Source organism: Gadus macrocephalus, chromosome 12 (genome assembly GCF_031168955.1).
Source record: "Gadus macrocephalus chromosome 12, ASM3116895v1".
NCBI lineage: Eukaryota > Metazoa > Chordata > Actinopteri > Gadiformes > Gadidae > Gadus > Gadus macrocephalus.
The window spans coordinates 26285782-26286321 of record NC_082393.1 but is presented as its reverse complement, the minus strand read 5'-3'; positions in this window follow the sequence as shown (position 1 = coordinate 26286321).

Sequence of the window (540 nt, the reverse complement as noted above, 5' to 3'; positions counted from 1 at the left end):
AGCTTCAGGGTTGTATGTTTTATACTGGTGTTATCATGCTTAGGACTTCAGTGTAGTGGAGAGCCATCACAAACAATTGAGTCTGGATCAGAAGAGTGCCCCAATAAGACAATGTAACGTTAACGATGTGTGCACTTCTACACCAATGCTCAAGGAAAGGTGTGTGAGTGTGTGTGTGTGTGTGTGTGTGTGTGTGTGTGTGTGTGTGTGTGTGTGTGTGTGTGTGTGTGTGTGTGTGTGTGTGTGTGTGTGTGTGTGTGTTTGTCTGCGTCTCTGTCTGTGTCTCGGTCTCTGTTTCTGTGTCTCTGTGTGTGTGTGTGTGTGTGTGTGTGTGTGTGTGTGTGTGTGTGTGTGTGTGTGTGTGTGTGGGTGTGTGTGTGTGTGTGTGGGGGGGGGAGTTTCCCTCTCCTGGAGCAAAACAAACATGGATTAGCACTACACCACTCTACTGGTAGCAACAGCTTGCTCTCGACTCAGACACACACACACACACACACACACACACACACACACACACACACACACACACACACACACACA